The following is a 13,963-nucleotide window of genomic DNA, read 5'->3' as shown; positions in this document are numbered from 1 at the left end:
CAGATACATTGTAGTAGCACAATAATGCATGGAGATAAGGTTTGCTTGATGCATTATAAAAAAATAGAAACAAATAGGCGACATATAAAGGGAAACTGGAAGTGTTATCTCGAGGGGAAAATCTGCTCAGCACTACAATACACACTTGGAAGCGATGGGCAGAAATCCAATTTCAGATGGAGTATTAACCCAAACTGGAAGTAAATAGGGAACATTTAGAGAATAATCTTTAGGCGGGATTTCTTAGCACTTGTACAAGTTCAGGGTTCATAGTAAATACATGACACCTGGATGACAAGAAAGTCATACATACCATTCTTTTGGCGTGACGCCGCCAAAGTGGGGAGAAGCTTGGAAGCTGCAGGATGTAAACGTAATGCTTAATTAGTCAAATATGCTTAAATCTGCAACTGGAGATGAACACACAAAAATAATCATATGTACACTGCCTGAAAAGGCGGCGACACAACTTTGTCATGAAACTTTCATGGAAACTGACAAGGAATATTGTTATCCTCACAACAAGTGATTGCTGTCATATACAATTTGATGATTCCTCTTGTTGCTAACTCCCTAAATGAGATGTGGTCAAATGGTTTGTTACTGTTGCTCTTAGGAGGACAACCATACTCATCATCTCCAGCAACACCGTTAAGGACAACAATACAACATCTGCATTGACTGGTTGACAACACATCTAGTTAGATTACCTCTCCATAACCGCTGATGTTCTCCCATAGAAAAAGGGAGAAATACACATCTACAGAAGCAAAGACACAAATGCAAGCTAAATACTGAACAAGAGCTAAAAACAAGCCCGTATCATTCATACCCTGAGCAACAGCGGATGATACTTACATCAATGACGGAAGAAAGAACAAGAGGTTTGGGAGAGGATTCAATGACATACTTACGGAAGCTCTTAGTGCAGCGCAATATGGATTCCGTATAGGAGGACCAATTCCGCCAAAAATAACAACCCTTCCATTTTTAAGATGGTGTGTGGCTCACTGCCTTATCTATGGTTCCGCAACTCTTACATCATCAGTGCAGTCAACTATCTTCTAGTGTGGCTTGGAGCAATACTGCATTCATCACTGCTGTTGTGCTACCATCATTCTGATTATCCAAAAGAGCAGTACTAATACATAAGAAGACATCAAGACACATTCTTTAATCAAAGAAGGAATGTAGGATCCACAAAAAAAGTGTAATGCAGGGCTGATGGTTAGCACAGAAACTAATGTTCTCAGATCTAAAGCTGTAAACGTGTGAATAAGAATAAGTAATATGAAAACTGAGCTCTATTGGTTATTATTAAGTAGGAAATCAAACATGTGAATGCTTAATTGCCTACTGAAACAGGGAAACACAAACCAAAACTACCAACTCTGATTTATTGAAACAATATGATGCATGGGGATTGACACGAAAAGATCAAAGAAAGCTTGTTCTGTAATTGCCACAGTCTACAATCAAGGATTGCATTTGTACCTAGTAAAGATCAAATAAAAAAAGTACAGTTCTTGTATATATTATTCAGGACCAATGGCACTTGAAATTTCCCAACTTAAAATACAAGGAGGTAAAATGTCTAATAAATACTGGTAACTTGCTCGGGAGTCGCGATCACCTACCATAAAGGAAGTTGTATACTAAGTGGAGTATACAAATAAGTTTACAGGCAATACTAAATATATTTTTAACTAAAACAACCACTTGGAGTTCTTAAACTTGGTGAGTCACTGAATTGACATTAGATTAATATAATATTAAACATTGTCTATAATAGAGATGAATGGTATGGAGACACCCGAAGATGAAATAAACATTATTATTATGCAGTAGCATGAGTACAATATGGGTCCTGGTAAGTAATGTGAAAGGATAGATTTGTCAAAAAAGAGTTGTGGTTTTATCTACACATCAGTAGGTACATAACCACATGAGACAACAGTAAGTTCACACTTCAAATCTGGTGAATTAAAACAGTTACAACAATAAATTAATTCAATATACGATATGATGTACACTACAAAAGCCTCATGAGATGACACAGCTAGCGATATAGGTGTCGACTAAATACATAATACCAGTAAATAAGTTGGAAGGATATTAGCCTCTCAAATTTCCCTCTTTGTTCTATATGAGATTTTATAACATGGAAGAACGAAAGAAAAAAAGAGACGGATTCCAGCCGTTACCTGAAGGCAAGCACGATGGTGATTTCTTTATGAATCTGAAACATGATCTAGGAGGAAAAAGTGAGGAGTGTGAGTAGCTATGGCAGCATTTTGCCAGCATCAATTTATTAAACACGATTACTACTTCTCTATCTTCTTGTATGTTTACTCAAATGCGAGCCAAAGACAATAACATGGACCACAGAAACTGAAATTATATAGGGTAGGTCCAATTAAATGTAAGAAGCATTAGCATCAATCTACATTAATAATGAAAATTCGTACAAACTCTCATGAACTAATAAAAGTTTGTGTGTATCATCTTTAGCTGTACTCGAAGGAAATAACCTTGCAAAAAAAACTCATCAAATGCCTGCAGGTCCATCCCGCGGGTGAAATTATTGTCTGCCCTGCCAGTCAATCGACGGAGGCAAAACAGGACAGATTCAACAAACCCCAAAAAAGAGCAAAAATAATATTTCTGCCCTGTAAACTATAGATAATAAATGAATAGGAAAATTTATTTGTTCTTACAATGGAATAGGCATACACAAAAGCAAGACAATACAAAATAAAAATTTAATTGCCTGAACTTCCAGTAGTAGAACGCCAGTCAATACCCAATAAAAAATAAGCCACTCTAATCATTGAAAACATGGTTCTGATGAGTAATACAAAGCATACCTATTCCTTTTACCTTGTTCGGTGTCTCTCCACACTCAAGTAGAGCAGCCAGGATATGCTACACCCTGATAACTGAACTAAACACAAAAATAATTAAAATTCCATCAAAACATAATCTCAAATACTAAAGTGTGATGACATCATGGAAAATTAAAATATAGTGAGGTTTACCGTTGTTGCCACATACCAGAATATTGAATTCAACCTTCAGTCCCCCATTCATCTTCAATACTGCAACCATTGGGACAGTACTAAGAGATATGAACACCTAAAATTATCTCATGCAGTGATTATACAACAAATTTCGTTACCAATATTTTCTTTATTTAAATTACCAACAAGAAGAACAAGTCTACTAACTCCTCGTTGTAAAATAATTCGCAGCACCATTCTTTTGCTGGTAAAGATTGTGAAAATCTATTCTTGGAATTTATGGAGAAGAAACAATATCCCAGGCTTTAGAGGAACAATATAAATAACATAAAAAATGTAGCACTGAATTTGTTGCTGGAGATTTTGCAACTCCAGTAGTGTAACATTAGTCTTTCCCTCAGCAAATCAGTACTTAATTGTACCCATTGGAATAAAAATCAGTAAAAAATGGTAGAAGATAAATTGTTTTCAGACCTAACATCACATCATAGAAGCAGAAGTAGTGTTAGGACTGACATACACCACTTTTTTTTGGCTCAATTATCATCATAGTGGGCTCTTCTTATTAAAAAAAACTAAGTTCAAGATTAAATTTTCTAGGATCTGATCTGCACACTATTACATGTCATATAAGCAGATGAATCAATGAGCTCCATATACTAAAGGAATTGTGTCGGTCTATTTATGGATTAGAACTAAGAAAGAGTGAAAATAGAAAGAGGAAGAGATGGGGCGGCACATACTTTGCTGGAAGGGAGATAAGAGGAGCGGCCCTCCCCAGCCTTGTGGTGCTGCCGTAACAAGATCGATGATATGCTCCGCTTCAGCCATCAGGAAGCTCTTGGCCCATAAATATCCGTCCAAGGATACCCTGCATCTAAATGAGCCGTGAGATTTAGAGAAGGGGCAGCGCCAGAGGGGAGCACCAGAGGAGCAACATGGGCGGAGCAGTAGGGGAATGAGCAGCACGACAGCGAGCAGTAGGCGATAGGCGCCGGCGCGTGAGGGCGCTCCTAAATCCTAGCCAACAGTATAGGGGGAGATAGATGTCCAGAAGATTACCGCCGGGGGAGGGGCCGCGGTGCAGGTTACCGTCCTTGTAAAAAGCCGCCGCCACCGTCCCTAGTCATTAACGCCGCCGCGGATGCATCCTACTCTGCATTGATAGTAGAGAAGGCAGATGGAAAAACAAGGCCATCCAGGGGAGAGGACCGATGTGGCTGGAGGAGGAAGAAACGGAGAGAGAGAGAGGAGAGGTTGCGTGAAAAGAGTGGGGTGGGCGGGCGGTTCGAGAAAAGGAGTCAGGCGGTGCGGTTCACCCCGCCTAGCGCGCTCTTGTCGTTTGTACGCGAGAGCCAAGGAAAAGCAAGGCCAACGCGACGCCCAACCAGAGGGAGTTCTGCAGCAAAACAAATCAGCAAATCAGCCAACAAAATCGAACGAGCTATCGTGGGATGCTCTCAGATAGGGCTAGTATACACGCACTTACTTGTTCTCAATTATGCATTTTCCGGCACTAACCTATTGACGAGATGCCGAAGAGCCAGTTGATGTTTTCTGTTGTTTTTGGTTTCAGAAATCCTACAAAGGAAATATTCTCGGAATTGGACGAAATCAACGCCCAGGGTCTTATTTTTCCACGAAGCTTCCAGAAGACCGGAGGGGATACGAAGTGGGGCCACGAGGGCCCGTACCCATAGGCCGGCGCGGCCAGGGAGGGGCCCGCGCCGCCCTATGGTGTGGGTCCCCCGCGCCGCCTCCAAACCTACCCTTCCGCCTACTTAAAGCCTTCGTCGCGAAAACCCCTGTACCGAGAGCCACGATACGGAAAACCTTCCAGAGACGCGGCCGCCGCCAATCCCATCTCGGGGGATTCAGGAGATCGCCTCCGGCACCCTGCCGGAGAGGGGAATCATCTCCGGAGGACTCTTCATCGCCATGATCGCCTCCGGATTGATGTGTGAGTAGTTCACCCCTGGACTATGGGTCCATAGCAGTAGCTAGATGGTTGTCTTCTCCTCATTGTGCTATCATGTTAGATCTTGTGAGCTGCCTATCATGATCAAGATCATCTATTTGTAATGCTACATGTTGTGTTTGTTGGGATCCGATGAATATGGAATACTATGTCAAGTTGATTATCAATCTATCATATATGTGTTGTTTATGTTCTTGCATGCTCTCCGTTGCTAGTAGAGGCTCTGGCCAAGTTGATACTTGTAACTCCAAGAGGGAGTATTTATGCTCGATAGTGGGTTCATGCCTCCATTGAATCTGGGACGGTGACAGAAAGTTCTAAGGTTGTGGATGTGTTGTTGCCATTAGGGATAAAACATCAATGCTTTGTCTAAGGATATTTGTGTTGATTACATTACGCACCATACTTAATGCAATTGTCTGTTGTTTGCAACTTAATACTGGAAGGGGTGCGGATGCTAACCCGAAGGTGGACTTTTTAGGCATAGATGCATGCTGGATAGCGGTCTATGTACTTTGTCGTAATGCCCCGATTAAATCTCATAGTAGTCATCGTGACATGTATGTGCATTGTTATGCCCTCTCTATTTGTCAATTGCCCAAGCTGTAATTTGTTCACCCAACATGCTATTTATCTTATGGGAGAGACACCACTAGTGAACTGTGGACCCCGGTCCATTCTTTTACATCTGAAATACAATCTACTGCAATACTTGTTCTTTACTGTTCTTCGCAAACAAACATCGTTTTCCACATCATATGGTTAATCCTTTGTTTACAGCAAGCCGGTGAGATTGACAACCTCACTGTTTCGTTGGGACAAAGTACTTTGATTGTGTTGTGCAGGTTCCACGTTGGCGCCGGAATCCCTGGTGTTGCGCCGCACTACACTCCGTCACCAACAACCTTCACGTGTTCCTTGACTCCTACTGGTTCCATAACCTTGGTTTCATACTGAGGGAAAACTTTCTGCTGTACGCATCACACCTTCCTCTTGGGGTTCCCAACGGACGTGTGTCAACTGCACGCATCAAGGATTTTTTCTGGCGCCGTTGCCGGGGAGATCAAGACACGCTGCAAGGGGAGTCTCTCACATCCAATCTCTTTACTTTGTTATTGTCTTGCTTTACTTTATTTTATTTTCTGTTTTGTTTGCTTCTTTATATCAAAAACACAAAAAAATTAGCTGCTTTACTTTATTTCATTTGTCTTGTTTGCTTCTTTATATCAAAAACACAAAAAAATTAGTTACTTGCATTTACTTTATTTACCTTTTGTTTATTTCATCATGCTTCCTCCTAAGTTCACTCTGAAAGATATACCGGTAGGGCAAGGGTCTATCATTGGAAGAGATAATATAGAAGACTTTTTCACTCATGTTAGTATGGTTGAAGATTTTGAAGATAGATCCTTGGTAGAACTTGCTCCTAATTATGAAATTGCTACTGCCTCTTTAGTACACATGTTGGAAGCTAGATTTGTTAATCTTAATCCAATAATGCAACATATGTTTCTTACACTCGGTGATATGGAAGAAGGAGAGAAGAAAGATTTTGTTTTAGAAACCCTTCTTAGAGAATTTGGTGATATAGCTAAAGAAGCTAGAAAAGTTTTTATTAAGCATAAGAGGCTTGGCTTTTATACCGATTTTGCAAAAAGACTTGAAAAAATGGACATGGATAGATTAAAGTACACTAATAACGTCAATGGTGAGGGGGAGATTAAAGTACCGATACCTAGTAAGCTCCTAGGGATGCATGAAGCTCTAGAAAATAACTATGCTTGGCTTGTTCCTGAAAATTTGTTTGATGAGGATAGTATGCCTAAGAGCAACGAAAGAGGAGTTACTTACATAGAAAAGATACAATGCATTATTGAGAAAACTCCCAACTCCCCTGGTAATAATGTTGATGCTTCATCTCTCGATAATACTTGATTCACACTTTCTGCGCCTAGCTGAAATGCGTTAAAAAAAGCACTTCTTGGGAGATAACCCATGTATGTTTTTACTACTGTTTTGTTGAGTCTTGGAAGTTGTTACTACTGTAGCAACCTCTCCTTATCTTTACTTTATTGCATTGTTGTGCCAAGTAAAGTCTCTAATAGTAAAGTTGATACTAGATTTGGGTTGCTGCGCAGAAACAGATTTCTACCTGTCACGAATTTGAATAGATCTCTCTGTAGAAGAATCAAAAAAATCTGCCAATTTACATGCGTGATCCTCAGATATGTACGCAACTTTCATTAGTTTCGAGGTTTTTCATCTGAGCCTGTTAAGTGCCTCTAAAAAATTCGTCTTTACGGACTATTCTGTTTTGACAGATTCTGCCTTTTATTTCGCATTGCCTCTTTTGCTATGTTGAATGGATTTCTTTGTTCCATTAACTTTCAGTAGCTTTGGGCAATGTCCGGAAGTGTTAAGAATGATTATGTCACCTCTGAATATGTGAATTTTTGATTACGCACTAACCCTCTAATGAGTTTGTTTTGAGTTTGGTGTGGAGAAAGTTTTCAAGTATCAAGAGAGGAGGATGATACAATATGATCAAGAAGAGTGAAAAGTCTAAGCTTGGGGATGCCCCCGTGGTTCATCCCGGCATATTTCAAGAAGACTCAAGCATCTAAGCTTGGGGATGCCCAAGGCATCCCCTTCTTCATCGACAACTTATCAGGTCACCTCTAGTGAAACTATATTTTTATTCCGTCACATCTTATGTGCTTTACTTGGAGCGTCTGTTTGCTTTTTTTTGTTTGAATAAACTCGGATCCTAGCATTCTTTGTGTGGGAGAAAGACACACTCCGCTGTTTCATATGAATACTGGTGTTCTTAGCGTTACTTTTAATGTTCATGGCGAAGGTTGAAACTGCTTTGTTCATTGTTATTTGGTTGGAAACAGAAAATGCTTCATGTGGTAATTGGTATATTGTCTTGAATAATTTGATACTTGGCAATTGTTGTGCTCAAATAGATCATGTTTAAGCTCTTGCATCAAGTACTTTGCACCTATTAATGAAGAACTACCATAGAGCTTGTTAAAATTTGGTTTGCATGATTGGTCTCTCTAAGTCTAGATATTTTCTAGTTAAGGTGTTTGAACAACAAGGAAGACAGTGTAGAGTCTTATAATGCTTGCAATATGTTCTTATGTAAGTTTTGTCTGTACCGGTTTATACTTGAGTTTGCTTCAAACAACCTTGCTAGCCTAAGCCTTGTATTGAGAGGGATTACTTCTCGTGCATCCAAATCCTTGAGCCAAAAACTATGCCATTTGTGTCCACCATACCTACCTACTACATGGTATTTCTCTTCCATTCCAAAGTACATTACTTGAGTGCTACCTTAAAAAAATTCTATTCTTTGTCTTTACAATACATAGCTCATGGGAAAATAGCCTTAAAAACTATTGTGCTATTGAATATGTTGCTATGTATCTTATTTCTTATAAGTTGCTTGTTGAGCGGTAACCATGTTTCTGGGGACGCCATCAACTATTACACCTTTGATGAATATCATGTGAGTTGCTATGCATGTTCGTCTTGTCTGAAGTAAGGGCGATTTTCATGATCAAATGGTTTGAGTATGCATATTGTTAGAGAAGAACATTGGGCCGCTAACTAAAGCCATGAATCATGGTGGAAGTTTCAGTTTGGACACAAATCCTCAATCTCTTATGAGAATATTATCTATTGTTGAATACTTAAGCATTAAAAAAGAGGAGTCCATTATCTGTTGTCTATGTTGTCCTGGTATGGATGTCTAAGTTGAGAATAATCAAAAGCGAGAAATCCAATGCGAACTTTCTCCTTAGACCTCTGTACAGGCGGCATAGAGGTACCCCTTTGTGACACTTGGTTGAAACATATGTATGCAATGATAATCCGTGTTAATCCAAGCTAATTAGGACAAGGTGCGGGCAGTATTAGTATTCTATGCATGAGGCTTGCAACTTATAAGATGTATTATGCATAACACATATGATTTATTACTACCGTTGACAAAATTGTTTCTATGTTTTCAAAATGAAAAGCTCTAGCACAAAAATAGTAATCCATGCTTCCCTCTGCGAAGGGCCATTCTTCTACTTTATGTTGAGTCAGTTTACCTACTTCTTTCTATCTTAGAAGCAAACACTTGTGTCAACTGTGTGCATTGATTCTTACATGTTTACCTATTGCACTTGTTATATTGTTTTATGTTGATAATTATCCATAAAATATACATGTTGAAGTTGAAAGCAACCGCTGAAACTTATATCTTCCTTTGTGTTGCTTCAAAGCTTTCTACTAAGAATTTATTGCTTTATGAGTGAACTCTTATGCAAGTCTTATTGATGCTTGTCTTGAAAGTACTATTCATGAAAAGTCTTTGCTATATGATTCAGTTGTTTAACCATTGTCTTTACCATTGCTTCGAATCGCTGCATTCATCTCATATGCTTTACAATAGTATTGATCAAGATTATGATACCATGTCACTTCAGAAATTATCATTATTATCGTTTACCTACTCGAGGGCGAGTAGGAACTAAGCTTGGGGATGCTTGATATGTCTCAAACGTATCTATAATTTCTTATGTTCCATGCTACTTTTATGATGATACTCACATGTTTTATACACACTTTATGTCATTATTATGCATTTTCCGGCACTAACCTATTGACGAGATGCCGAAGAGCCGATTCTGTCGTTTTCTGCTGTTTTTGGTTTCAGAAATCCTACAAAGGAAATATTCTCGGAATTGGACGAAATCAACGCCCAGGGTCTTATTTTTCCACGAAGCTTCCAGAAGACCGGAGGGGATACGAAGTGGGGCCACGAGGGCTCGTACCCATAGGCCGGCGCGGCCAGGGAGGGGCCCGCGCCGCCCTATGGTGTGGGTCCCCCGGCGCCGCCTCCAACCCTACCCTTCCGCCTATTTAAAGCCTTCGTCGCGAAACCCCCTGTACCGAGAGCCACGATACGGAATACCTTCCAGAGATGCAGCCGCCGCCAATCCCATCTCGGGGGATTCAGGAGATCGCCTCCGGCACCCTGCCGGAGAGGGGAATCATCTCCCGGAGGACTCTTCATCGCCATGATCGCCTCCGGATTGGTGTGTGAGTAGTTCACCCCTGGACTATGGGTCCATAGCAGTAGCTAGATGGTTGTCTTCTCCTCATTGTGCTATCATGTTAGATCTTGTGAGCTGCCTATCATGATCAAGATCATCTATTTGTACTGATACATGTTGTGTTTGTTGGGATCCGATGAATATGGAATAGTATGTCAAGTTGATTATCAATCTATCATATATGTGTTGTTTTTGTTCTTGCATGCTCTCCGTTGCTAGTAGAGGCTCTGGCCAAGTTGATACTTGTAACTCCAAGAGGGAGTATTTATGCTCGATAGTGGGTTCATGCCTCCATTGAATCTGGGACAGTGACAGAAAGTTCTAAGGTTGTAGATGTGATGTTGCCATTAGGGATAAAACATCAATGCTTTGTCTAAGGATATTTGTGTTGATTACATTACGCACCATACTTAATGCAATTGTCTGTTGTTTGCAACTTAATACTGGAAGGGGTGTGGATGCTAACCTGAAGGTGGACTTTTTAGGCATAGATGCATGCTGGATAGCGGTCTATGTACTTTGTCGTAATGCCCTGATTAAATCTCATAGTAGTCATCGTGACATATATGTGCATTGTTATGCCCTCTCTATTTGTCAATTGCCCAAATGTAATTTGTTCACCCAACATGCTATTTATCTTATGGGAGAGACACCACTAGTGAACTGTGGACCCCGGTCCATTCTTTTACATCTGAAATACAATCTACTGCAATATTTGTTCTTTACTGTTCTTCGCAAACAAACATCATTTTCCACACCATACGGTTAATCCTTTGTTTACAGCAAGCCGGTGAGATTGACAACCTCACTGTTTCGTTGGGGCAAAGTACTTTGATTGTGTTGTGCGAGGTTCCACGTTGGCGCCGGAATCCCTGGTGTTGCGCCGCACTACACTCCGTCACCAACAACCTTCACGTGTTCCTTGACTCCTACTGGTTCGATAACCTTGGTTTCATACTGAGGGAAAACTATCTGCTGTACGCATCACACCTTCCTCTTGGGGTTCCCAACGGACGTGTGTCAACTGCACGCATCAGCGCGCTCTGGCTAGGCCCACGGTCTTCGTGTCGCCTTCTTCAGGAGCCTCGGTGGAACCTACAGTCTTGTCCGCAGGTTTGCCCCTCCCATAGGACTTGGTGAAAGCGGCAGCGGCAGCGGCGACTCCCTCGGCGAGCTCGGCCTCGAGCTTCTCGTCCTCCGTGTTGGGCTTCACTCTCACCAACGCCACCCCAAGATCGAACTTGGGATTGTCCATGCGCAAGTTACAAAAGATGGCAACTATGGCGTCATGCAGCAGGGCACGACACTCATCCACGATGGTGGCCTTCACCTCCTTGGCGGCCCCCTTGATCAGATCGTTGATAACTTCAAGAAGCTGGGGGGAGGCCTCTTCCACAATGCCGATCACGAAGGGTTGAACTTGGAAGTCGTCCCCACCAACGCCCTCCCGGGCGGAGTTGGCGCGCTCCGCAAGCTCGTAGTACCGTGTCAGCCAAAGGGCATGCACCTGCGCACATAGGTCACCCTCCATGCGGTGCTTCTCAGCGGCCTCGGCAGCGGTGGCCAGCTTCTTCCTCGTGGCGCTGAGCTCCACGGCAGCCTCGGTTGCCTTGGCAACGACCTCTTTTCGGATCTTGTTGCTCTTGGCGACGTCCTGGCGGTTGTCCTCGAGCTTCTTCACCACCTCCAGCCTTTCGGAGGCGAGGGCATCACGCTCGCGAAGGAGTTTGGCCTATCCCTCCGCCAGCTCCTTCTCCTGCTCCTCCAGAGTCTTCCTCTAGGCTAGGACGTCGGCCTCATGCCACGTCGCCTCCTCAACACACTTGCTTGCCTCGCAGGCAGCCTCCTTCCACAGATGAAGGGTAGTATCTTCGTCTGCACGGAGCATGTCTTGCAACTTGGTGAGCTCATAGAGCTCCATCGCCAGTTCCGCCGCCTCCGCGGAGAGCTCCTCGCGGAGTTTTTCCAGTCGTTCCTGCGCAGCGTAGATACTAGGGCCAGGTTTGGCATAACTAGGCCAACAGACGCTTCGCCAAACAGCAGGGCCCCTGGCCTTACCTCGAGGGTCTCCTGGAGGGCCGTCTCGGGGGGGGGGGGCGTCCCCCGCTTCGGTGTTGATTGTGAGCTCTACTGCGTTGGGGGAGGGTGCAGTACTCCCTGTCGCCAGAGACTCACAGGAGTAGGAGCCTTCGAGCCCAGCACGCTCACCTGGACCAGGGGGTGAAGGCTGCACGGCTAGGGGATTCTCCACCTCTCCAACGAGGTCCTCCGTCGTTGTCATGTTCTATGCACCCTGACACTCCTTGATGCATGTAAAATGCATACATGAACTTTTTAGTTTATTGACACATATTCCCTCATATTTGCATCTTATGTAATGTTATTTCCATGTTTTATATTGTCTTTAGAGATTTTGTATACAATCCCCTCTCCTCTGGTTTTAACTCTTTCTGGCAAAAACATCTTCTCTCAGTATTTTTGACTTTCTAGGAGCTACGGAACTCGAAAAAGGGCAAGGTGAGGGGCCACGCTTTAGATTATTTGAGACAAACAAAATGATCTAAAGTGGGGCACCATGAGGTAAAGGAGTTGAGAACTAGGCCCAACGGAGCACCCACCCTCTTAGGGTGCGCCATCAGGGCTAGTTTCCCCCTCGACCGTCCGACCAACCTCAATCTAGCGCCCACAGACTTCTTTTGACCTAAAAACCCTATATATATGGCCCCTAGGGTTTCCTAGAGGAGACATCAACGGAGTAATAACACATAAACAGAGAGTCAGCCGGCCGCCGCTGGCGGAGATCAGAGGGGGAAACGCTGCTGGAATCGCCTCCGGTGGACTCCACCCTCCTACGGTGTGGTCATCATCAGCATCGTCATCAACATCATCAACACCATCTTCATTATACCCTTTGTAATATCTTGGCAAACATGATGTGTGAGGCAATCTATCGTTTTCCCATGATGTATTGTACCACTATGTCTTTGTTTGAGTAGTGACTCGTTCTTGGCAATTGTGAGATAATTAGTTGATGGTTGCATATAAGTATTTGCTATCTACTATGGTGATCTATTGTCCTGATATACGAGTGCACACATATGTTGGGGGAATACATGGGGTTGTCACTGTTGCATGATCATAGGAAAAGGGACAGCTGGAGCCTGATAAAACCATGTCCCAATTCTTTGATATTCATGTTATATTAATTCATGGTTAATCAACGGGGGGTATAACTATGGGGACCTTTAAACTTATAGTGGTGGTTGCACTTTATGTCTTAATAATTCCCTTGTTTGCTATTAATTAGCCTTGGGATCAATCACTAGGGGTGTAACTGCTCATATCAATGGTTGCACCTATCTATGGCTACTCTCTAGAAGAAACACCAAAAAGATATACGTATACTGAGCTTCACCAATTGTGAAAACCACACAAATGAAATAGCAATTTGCTAGAACACTTACTCCCTTGAGTTACTCCACTTCACCTTATCTTACTTTTACTACACTTTACTTTTCTTGCATTAGTTTTACTCCTTGCATTTTATTTTCAACACTTGTAGTTTTATAGTAGAAATATCTTCACACACACACACACACACTATAGTTCCTAGCTATGCATAGAAGGCCATATAAGTGGTTTATAGGGATTTAGAGAATAGATAGTTTACCTCCAGCTCCTCGTGGATTCGACACTCAAATAATTATTGAATTATACTACGGTGAGCCCGTGCAATAGGGGTTGATCACTCGTCGGGCTCTAGGAATGCTGCCGGTTTTGGGTTTGTCACTGGTTCGGCGGGGTTAGCCCCGTCTCCTTCATCTCCCGGGTAGAGGAGCCTGCGCTGGCCTGCC

Source organism: Lolium rigidum, chromosome 1 (genome assembly GCF_022539505.1).
Source record: "Lolium rigidum isolate FL_2022 chromosome 1, APGP_CSIRO_Lrig_0.1, whole genome shotgun sequence".
NCBI classification, from domain to species: domain Eukaryota; kingdom Viridiplantae; phylum Streptophyta; class Magnoliopsida; order Poales; family Poaceae; genus Lolium; species Lolium rigidum.
This window is presented reverse-complemented; position numbering follows the sequence as displayed.